Source organism: Pyxicephalus adspersus, chromosome 4, assembly GCF_032062135.1.
Source record: "Pyxicephalus adspersus chromosome 4, UCB_Pads_2.0, whole genome shotgun sequence".
In the NCBI taxonomy this organism is placed as follows: Eukaryota; Metazoa; Chordata; class Amphibia; order Anura; family Pyxicephalidae; genus Pyxicephalus; species Pyxicephalus adspersus.
This window is the reverse complement of record NC_092861.1, coordinates 153,500,996-153,511,735: the sequence shown is the minus strand read 5'-3', so window position 1 is coordinate 153,511,735 and position 10,740 is coordinate 153,500,996.

Below are 10,740 nucleotides of genomic sequence, written 5' to 3'. Positions count from 1 at the left end.
AACACTAAGGGTTAAACATGCTACAAGCTTCCTACTGCCTTCCCACCCCTCCAGGTAGCATGCACACCTGGGACCGCCCATAGAGATTAACTTTGTCCTGGCCATGAGGAAATGCAATAAAGTTTATTTAGAGGATCAGTCCAGCTGAATATTAGTTATTGAGGATGCTGGAGGGGTACTGGGTGTGACCCCATGCAGGTTTGTACCCATGCTGTTCCCATTAAGAGGGGCTCCCACCATCCCTGGTCTGAGATCCTGGGTGCCTATTATTTGGAGCCCCCCCATCCCTTTGCTGAGATTCTGGCTCTGTACCCCTGCTGTGCCTATTATGAGGGGTAACCATTATGCTGGGGTTTCACGTCTAGAAGACATAGGGGAGGAATGAGTGAAATATATTTTTGTGGAAATGTTCATAAAATTGGCAAATCCCCAATGCAGGGCTGGACCAAGGGGTAGGTGGGGGAGGCAGTTGCCTAGGGGCTTTAGAAGAAGGGGGCACAGAAAGAGTGGGACCTGCACCCTGCTGCTGAAGTGGTGCTCAGCTCACAGAAGGGGGCGCACTTTGTTAAACAAAGGCTTAAAATGAATTTGACCCCATTTTTCTGTTCACCTTGTTGGTGGTGGTGGCACTGGGATGGCATTACGAAGAAGTGGCTGAAACATGTCACCCATTCATGATAGATTGATTTTATTATATTTTCCTTAAACTTCCTCCCCCTAATGTCTGTTCCAGGTTCTGTCCCGGTCTCACTAGCACTCAATGCGCTGGCTGAGCACAATATATAGGGGGCTGCACACTGATGACAATCCTAAAATGACAAAGAATGCATGGCAATGGGCTGACTTCTGATTGGAAGATTTTCCTCCATAGGGGATGCTAGAAACTTCAATTCTCACATAATTAGTGGTAAAAAGTAATATCTGTCCAATCGCAGCACTAATGATTAAATCTAATAAACTAAATTATGAAATGAGGGTTCTAATATGGAAATCCTAATGCAATTCTATATAAGTTAAAATGTTAGATTTGTATGTGCAACCAATGATATCAAATTTACAGATTACACTTGGTGAGTCTCCATAACAGAACATGCCAAGCCCTTAGTACACATAACACCAGTCTGGATTACAAGCCCAGGGGCCCGATATCACAGCATATGTTGCTTCGTCAGGAGAGGAAGAAGCGTAAGTGCATCTAGAAAAGAAAGTAAAGGATTGGGGAAAAAATCTACAACCAAATATGAATAAGAATTCTTATCAATATAAAGTATACTGCACCTCTCTCAGCAGAATTTCATCACCACTAAAATCAAGATGGCGTGATAAACAAAGAAACCCCCTTACTGGATAGCCAGAACCTATGAGTATCACACATCATCTCCTCCTGTATCACACATCATCTCCTCCTCTATAACACATCATCTCCTCCTGTATAACACATCATCTCCTCCTGTATCCTCCTGTAACACACATCATCCCCCCTGTATCACACATCTCCCTATCCTTCATCACATCATCTTTTGTCATATTATATCTGCAGCATCCCTGAAATCTTGCCAGAGCTCAGCTATTATATTACATATCTGACTTCTGGCCAATTTGTAAATCTGTCTGAGTGTACAGAAGTGTTATGAGCAGTGTGTAGTGTATGCACAGGGTAGGGCTGACATTAGGAATGAATATTGTTCTGCCCCACCTAGCAGTGGCTGCCAGTATCCAGTATTTGCAGTACACACACTCCAAGCATGCCCCGAATAACATTCAGAACCCTGGACCGCCTGCAGCAAACTTCTGCTTAACCTGACATCCAGGGGACCCGCCATGACAGGTCAGTGACTGCTCAGAATGTGGGAAGCTGGGGATAGGAGCAAAACTTGGAGGACCAGAACTGATACTTGTTATATAGTGAGTGCTACATATATCATGCTACATACATCACTAACATGTAATAAGTGCACCTAATATACATCAATTACATGTTACATACATCATCACTACATGGTATATAGTAAGTGCCACATGTGTGCCCATCATACTACATACATCACCTACATGTTATATATAGTACACCCAACATACACCAGTTACATGCTACATACATCATCACCTACATGTTATATTTATTCCGTATGACATACTACACCTACATATAGTATATAATATTTGTCAGATGTATACTCTTCATACTACAGGCATCACCTACATGTAATATATAGTATATCCAACATACATCAAATACATATTACATATATCATCACCTACATGTTATTTGGTGAGTGTCACGTGTATCCTCATTACATGTTATATAATATGTGCCAAATGTCTCCATATCATACTGCACACATCATCCACATATTATACATATATAGTACACCCAATACACACCAATTACATGCTACATACATCACATACATGTAATATATAGTATATACAACATACACCAATTACATGCTACATACATCACCTACATGTAATATTTAGTACACCTAAGTTATATATGTATATTGTGTGCATGTGTATAATACCTACATTACCTATTTTATAAATTATTATTATTAATATTAATAATAAACAGGATTTATATAGCGCCAACATAATATGCAGCGCTGTACCTACATAATATATGTAAAGTGAGTGCCAAATGTGTCCTAGTCATGCTACATACATTAGCTTCATGTTATATATATAGTACCCCCATGAGACACGGATTACATACTACATACATCATCACCTACATATTATAGAAATAATTGCTTTCTGTGTAATCACACCGAGTTATTATTTCTCTGTATATAGCGCTGACATATTCTGTAGAGGTGTACATTCAGGGATGGTAAATATTACGCCTATGAGGAGTAACATTGTATGATATCACACCAGGAGAAGAGTCAATGCTCCAACAATTGATATTTCTGGTTCTACGTGTAGTCCAGTGGTCCCCTTCGGGTTTTTCTCAGATATTTGGGAACTTTGGTGTGGAGAAGTTAATATAAAACCTGGACAATCAAAGCTCCAGCCAAGGATTTAGGAGCGGCTGGTATTAAAAAAAAAAATCGGAATTTCGAATCTTCTTCATTCTGCTAACAATGTGTTGTTCTTGGTGTCCCCAACTGGGGAGATTTCCTGTCTGGACAGGAAGCGATATGGCATCAGAAGCAGAGGAAAGGAGAATTTCTTGTTCTCCCATCAGCCGGCTCTCTCCTCTCCTCACTCCAGTGACTCTCCATAGAATTCCCCTTCACTCCTCCCCAAGCAGCTACATAAGGGGTTATAGAGGGGGTGAGGGGAGGGGCAGAGGAGCTGGACCAGCACTGACAGAAGATGAGAGGGCTCTGGCATACATAGGAGGAGGGGGATAGATTTTTCCTGACATTTCCTATCAGAGATACATTGTAATAAAAAAAAGAGCCGTCCTCATCTGTGAAGTTTTGTGCTGGTGACAGGGCCTCTTTGAGTTTATTTCCTATGCTGTGAATAGCCCAATGTCAGGCCGGACATTCCCTGGAAGGGAGCGCTGTCTGATCTCTATCTGCGGCCTGCCTGCACTTGTCTGGCCTATTCATCCCGGGTTATTAATGGCTGTGGTTTCCCTGGCAGGACAAACAGGAAAATATCACTGTGTGTAGTGTATGCACAGGGTAGGGCTGACATTAGGAATGAATATTGTTCTGCCCCACCTAGCAGTGGCTGCCAGTATCCAGTATTTGCAGTACACACACTCCAAGCATGTCCGAATAACATTCAGAACCCGGGACCGCCTGCAGCAAACTTCTATGTAACCTGACATCCAGGGGACCCGCCATGACAGGTCAGTGACTGCTCAGAATGTGGGAAACTGGAGGACCAGAACTGATACATGTTATATAGTGAGTGCTACATGTATCCTTATCATGCTACATACATCACTAACATGTAATGTAATATGTGCACCCAATATACATCAATTGCATGTTACATACATCATCACTACATGGTATATAGAAAGTGCCACATGTGTGCCCATCATACTACATACATCACCTACATGTCATATATAGTACACCAAACATACATCAGTTACACGCTACATACATCATCACCTATATGTTATATATAGTACTCCCAATACACACCAATTCCATATGACAAACTACACATACATATAGTATATAGTATTTGTCAGATGTATCCGCTTCATACTACAGGCATCACTTACCTGTAATATATGGTTCACTCAACATACATTGATAACATGCTACACATCACCTACATGTTATATATATTATATACAATATACATCAAATACATATTACATATATCATCACCTACATGTTATTTGGTGAGTGTCACATGTATCCTCATTACATGTTATATAATATGTGGCAAATGTTTCCATATCATACTACACACATCATCTACATATTATACATATATAGTACACCCATTACACACCAATTACATGCTACATACAACACCTACATGGTATATATAGTACACCTACGTTATATATGTATATTGTGTGCACCCAACCTACACAATGTGTATAATACCTACATTACCTATTTTATAAATTATTAATAATAATAATAAAAAGGATTTATATAGCGCCAACATATTACGCAGCGCTGTACCTACATAATATATGTAAAGTGAGTGCCAAATGTGTCCTAGTCATGCTACATACATTAGCTTCATGTTATATATATAGTACCCCATCATACACGGATTACATACTACATACATCATCACCTACATATTATAGAAATAATTGCTTTCTGTGTAATCACACCGAGTTACTAATTCTATGTATATAGCGCTGACATATTCTGTAGAGGTGTACAGCCAGGGATGGTAAATATTACGCCTATGAGGAGTAACATTGTATGATATCACACCAGGAGAAGAGAGTCAATGCTCCAACAATTGATATTTCTGGTTCTACGTGTGGTCCAGTCGTCCCCTTCGGGATTTTCTCAGATATTTGGGGACTTTGGTGTGGAGAAGTTAATATTAAAGTGGACAATCAAAGCTCCAGCCAAGGATTTAGGAGCAGCTGGTATTTAAAAAAAATCTGAATTTCGAATCCTGCTAACAGTGTGCTGTTCTTGGTGTCCCCAACTGGGGAGATTTCCTGTCTAGACAGGAAGTGATATGGAATCAGAAGCAGAGGAAAGGAGAATTTCTTGTTCTCCCATCAGCCGGCTCTCTCCTCTCCTCACTCCAGTGACTCTCCATAGAATTCCCCTTCACTCCTCCCCAAGCAGCTACATAAGGGGTTATAGAGGGGAAGCTCCAGCTGTACCCCTAATAATACCCCAGCACCCTCCAAGCTCCAATGGTCATGTGATGTGCTTTGCACCAGACTGGGAGGGGCCTTTTGGGGTGCTTATGTCACAATGTGGCTGATGTGGACTCTTCCTATTGGCTGTCTTAGGCATGGTGTGATGACATCATGTAGGGGGGTGCAGCGCAGGATCCTCAATCCTGGAAGAGGCGGCAGCGAGGGACAGGAAGCAGAGGATATAGGTGAACGGTATAAACTGTATTTCATGTTTCTTCTTAAATAATAAAGTATTCCCTATGGGGGAGGTGAGGGATCAGATGGGGGAAGTTTATTTGGGCCCATTTTGTTTATGTTGTGGCCCTGAGGAAGGGGCCGTGTACACTGCAAACGTGTCGGCCTTTTCTGAACTATTTGGTGGGATTTTGATTTTTTGGGGACTCAGACTGCAAAAAAACTGGTCTGATCCAAACTGATGACCTTCCCTGATTGGGCCGATTGGATTGGTGTGTGGCTGCATTTGTGGCTGCATTTATCTGATTGGCAGGACATTCATTGACTTTTTCATTTACTTTTTCACCAGCTCGGGAGATCAGATCTGGAGATCTAGAGGAAACTCTTGTCTATGAAGACCTCTTCTTGGAGTATTTCAACGTCTTCCTCGCCCTGCCTGTGAGTGTTTACCCGGGTCTGGCTGGGGGGGCACAATTTGGTGACCTTAGAGGACCGGTAAATGTTCCGTAATTACCCCCCAAATATGCTCTACCAATGCCCATCCTGTCCAGGTCCTTATCCCTGTCTGCAGACACCCCATGCCCCCCATCATTTCCTATGGCTGATCCAGTAATATTGTGATGCATGGACCCTAAATGGGGGTGAATGGGGCCACTGCATGCAGGCCCACCAAGAAGGAGGACCAATCCCAGATTTCATGGCAAAGACCAGCAGGGTCTGTGATCTGTCCGATAACGCTGCCAGAGGGGTTATGAAGGTGAGAAGGGAGGAGGAGGAAAGCACCGGCGCTTTTTGTCATCCATCAGAAATGAAGTAGGCAGGGCTGACACCAATACAGAGCTGTGTTGTCTTGCAATGGTGAAGATGCAGAGCACCACAACTTCTGCATTATTGTGCATTGTGGATGCTGCAACACAAGGTGTGCTGGGTGCCATGCAATGAATGATTGCAGCAATGACAGATAATGAGAACACAAAATAAAAATGAAGTTGTCCTGTTTGGCCATTGCAGGTTTGGCTGCAGTTACAGGTGGGGAGAGCCCTCTGCTTGTGTCCATCAGTGTCAGGTTTTGCAGCACAGACTCCGCACATTCACCATCATTACATCACATGGTATCAGTCGGTGAGGATTAAATGATGCTTCTAGAATTCCACACTTCACTGCCACTTCTTTACAACACACACCATGCACACAACACACACAATGCACACACAATGCACACAACAAGGAGCGTCTATGTACAGCTCAGATAAATCAACATAATAAGGCCGACCCAGATAACGAACCATAGCAACACTTATCCTGCGAGAAACAATGCCGGCACACCCATCCATGTGTGTACATACCGCCAACTGAACCTGGGGAACCGACACTGTACACAGATTGGGGAAACATTGAGAATAAAACTTTATTCACATCGCTCATCATTCACCTTCCAGATTTTATAAATATAGATATGCCAAAATATACCCAACTGACCCCTGAATATGGGGCGCGTTTAGGGCGGTGTGAGGTTGCACTATGACAGGCTGACGGGAAACGTTCAGGAGCTGGATGGGGCCCTGGATGGGGCCCTGGAGGAGAAGGTGCTGGAGTACGGGGCAAATGATGCCCAGCATGAGAGGACCTTGTCATGGCTGAGACAAGAGAGGCTCCTACTGTTCACTAAGTAAGTGTGAATCCCAAAATCAATGGAACCATGGAGATAACTGCTAACACATCATAGCTAGAGATGTCCATATGTGTTCTCCATACTTCAATCCTCCTCCACAGAGATCCTTGTGTTAGGTTTCATCTAAATAATAAAACGTAGAATGTCTATAGAATGACTGATACCAGCATGGAGATGAGTTCTACCACATCATAGCTAGAGCTGTCCTTCTGTGGTCTCCATACTCCATCTCTACCCCTGTCCTTGTGTTGGGTATAATATATAATAATAATAATAATAATAATAATAATAATAATAATAACACTGATCTATAAAATGAATTTATAAAGTCTATAGAAACATGGAGATCTCTTCTATCACCTGATTGGTGGAAATGTCGATGTGTGGTCCCCGTCCTTGGTCCCTGTGTTGGGTGCAGCCTATAGATCTATAACGGATGTAAAGATTAATATTAGGAAATAGAAGACGTCTGCCCGGCTCGGAGTTCCATCCAATATCTGTAAAGCCACAATCTTATTTGGGGGGGGGGGGTGAATGATGGACGGGAGATCCCCCTGCTTGTCATTGGGGCAGAGTGATGAGAAATCCATTCAGCAATGGAGGAGGGGATTTCCTTTCACTTTGGAGAGATTTCCCCTCACTTCCTGTTGTGTCTCCAGTACAGAAAGGGAATCCCCAACACAAACAGCAAAAATATAACAAGACTGTCAGTCTAACACTGTGAACATGCTTGTAAGGGAAGGAGAACAGGAATAACTATAGCAATGTGCTGCTTCTTTTTTTGTCCAATCACAGGCAGGGGCGGTCCTAGACCAGGCCATATGGTTTCTCTGCAGTGAAGTCGGTGGTGAGGTCAGGGAGGACAGGACTGGCTGAACAGAATGATAAATATTATGGAAGGGGGTGGATTCCACAATTATAAGGGAACAGTTCTAACATTTCATATTTATTGATTTGTGCAGATCCATCAGGAGATTTATATGAGCACCCTAACATATTTTATTACTGATTATAAATGTGAAGATCAATAATTGAGATTGTTCATAGCAGCCAATGATGTTTGTTTGCTGAGATGTGTTGTGATTGGCTGAAAAATTCCCATGGACGATGACTGACCTCTGCCGTTACTCTGCCAGGTCTCCTCTGTATGTGGAATATAAATTGGTGAAGCTGCTGCTCCGTCCCCTGGAGGACCCCCAACCAGTCAGCCGTTATGGCATCCGGGGCTACAGCCGGCAGACCACCGGTACGGCTCTGTCCACCGACCGCTCTTCAGCCGCTCCTCAACTGCTCAGCGCCCCTGGAATCCTGCCAGAGAGACCCCTGGAGCCCCCGCAACCCTTCCCCACACGCATTCACAGCAGCCCTGCCGCTCCAGGTGACCCCAAACTCCCAGAATCCCCTAGGGGGCAGTAGAAGAAACTATTAGGGGGACCAGATAGAAATGATGAATGAAATGCCCCAAAAATGTGCAAATCTCTGCTGCAGAAAGAAGAAAAGTAAAAATATGAACTTCTTCTCACAGGGTCTTCTAGAGAATAATAGTATAGAAATGTTTGTGCATACTAAATCTCTATGCTGCATTTCTGACTCTGATTTATTAAAGCTTCCCAAATCCGGAGAGAATACACTTTCATCAGTAAACCTGGGTGATCCAGCAAACCTGGAATGGATTTAGCTATTTGTTAGCAAACGTTTTTAATCCTGGACCAGATCCATTCCAGGTTTGCTGGATCACCCAGGTTTACTGATGAAAGTGTATTCTCTCCGGATTTGGGAAGCTTTAATAAATCAGGGCCATTGTCTCTACTGAATCCCTGCACTGAATCTCTGTAATAAATCTCTGTGCTGAATCTCTGTGCTGAATCTTTGTATTGCACTTTTTCTATTACATTGTATCCATTTCTCTCAGTAGACTAAAGCACCCCCCCCCCCATGTCATGGAGGATAGGAGGGGGGTGATTTGTACTCCTAATACACTTTATTAGCAGAGGGTGATTGCTGATTGTATTGGATGGAATATTCTGCACATCCGGGGCTCTATTTATAAATTATTCCCCCAGTCAATTGCTCTAAAAATTCACTAGTGGTGAATGATGGCATTTTTTAACAGATTGACTCGTTGTGGCCAAACGATTCACAGCTGCCATAAAAGGAAATTATTAGGAATAAAACAAATTTATGAGCAAACTGAAAAAAGAATATTAGAAATATTAAAATAATAATAATTTATAAATAGGGCCCCTGGAGTGCCGGATTCCCGTGTGGGGAGATTTTATGATTTGGTAGCACACAGAGGGATTCACCCTCTGATCTCTTTTCATTGGACGCACTCAGGACCAATCATTGTTTGTGATTCTCTGTTCTCAGGATACGAGTCAGAGGGGTACACTCTGTACCTTATGGAAGAATACGGAGACGCCATCATGAGGCTGTGCCAACCGCCAGACCGACCAATCACAGAGAGCGAATTCTATTCCTTCCATCACAGCGGTGAGATTTATAGAAATGTCTGGGAATTTAATCCTTATATTTGTGGATTTCAGGTGTCACGGTGAAAGATTTTACTTAGTTTGGATAAAACATGGAAGGGTTGGACCCTCTGTCAGGTTTTTATAGCTGTGTCCCCACTGGGAAGATTCCCTCCTTTGTCCTGGCTACCACTGTGGCTTCCTGTCCAGACTGCTTGTGGTTATTTTTTACACCAGGCTAATCCTAACTGCTTGCTGAGAACATCCAGATGTAAAGAGAGCTCAGATTCCACGCACAGCTAAGTCAGAGCAGTGACTCCGCCCCCTCCCTTTCTGCTCTATATGGATTTATTTGGACATTCAGTTAGAGACAGTCAGCCTGAAAGCGACCCCATGCTCTTTCCTCAGAACCTTCTATGTTCTGTGTCCTGGGTGTGTCATGTGTTGAATGGTAATTTTTAAGTTTAAGAATTGAAAAAAAGGAATAAAAATGTTAAAATTAGTTCTTAAGTGTTTAAAAATATTTAAATAAAATTTCCCGCAGAACATTACAGCTGCCATGTGATTGTCTTTATATCAACCAGGAATGTTTCATACAAAGCTATAGCCTGAAAGTCCAATATGGAATCGGATCTGAGTGTTTCTAGGAAGACGCGCAGGCTCCTGTCCTATAATTCTGTGCTGTGCAGGCTCTCTCAGTGTTATTGGGGGCAGGAAGAACCTATAGCGCTGTACATACTATGTGAATGTCACTATGTGTCGGTTCCTCGGGGGCGGGCATAGTCTCTGCAGTTATTAATAATTTACTTTCATTTGTTCTTGCAGAAATGGATTCGTCAATGTCTCCACCCCCACAGGGCCGGTCAGACCTGTACAGCCCCAGGTACCATTCACAATGTCATCTCGCAGCGTCTGTGGTGAATAACACATGGGGGGGGGGGTTCTGTAGTTCACAAAAATAACTGGAAACATTGTAAATAATAAGAGTGCAGCAAAGGCAGTAAGCAGAAAGTTATCATCTCCTAGGATTGCTGGAAAAATTAATGAGCACTGATATCACAAAAACAAATCAGCAGAATACATACCAGGGAAGGTGGGGGGGG